Source organism: Eimeria mitis, genomic scaffold (assembly GCF_000499745.2).
Source record: "Eimeria mitis Houghton genomic scaffold, Emh_scaff509, whole genome shotgun sequence".
Classification (NCBI taxonomy): domain Eukaryota; phylum Apicomplexa; class Conoidasida; order Eucoccidiorida; family Eimeriidae; genus Eimeria; species Eimeria mitis.
The window spans coordinates 16,594-16,808 of NW_013573384.1; the positions used below are offsets into that span (position 1 = coordinate 16,594).

The window sequence follows — 215 nt, forward strand, 5'->3', positions numbered from 1 at the left end:
GGGTTTTGGGTGTAGGGTTGAGGGTTTGGGGTTTAGGGTTTATATTTCAGGGTTTATTGTTTAGGGTTTAGGGTTTAGGGTTTATACAGTTTCTGTGTTTGACCCCTCCTTGTGTGTCCCTATCGTATATTCTTTACAGTTTCGTGTTTCGTGTTTAGGGTTTAGGGTTTAGGGTTTAGGGTTTAGGGTTTAGGGTTTAGGGTTTAGGGTTTAGG

General features: G+C 41.9%; 1 protein-coding gene across 1 annotated transcript in view; it reads right to left on the bottom strand.

Moving 5' to 3' along the window:
* The window catches only part of EMH_0014600 (uncharacterized protein), a gene marked incomplete at both ends in the record, with an annotated part of 3,327 nt that overhangs the window by 2,014 nt on the left and 1,098 nt on the right, over window positions 1-215 (bottom strand). The window lies entirely within an intron of this gene.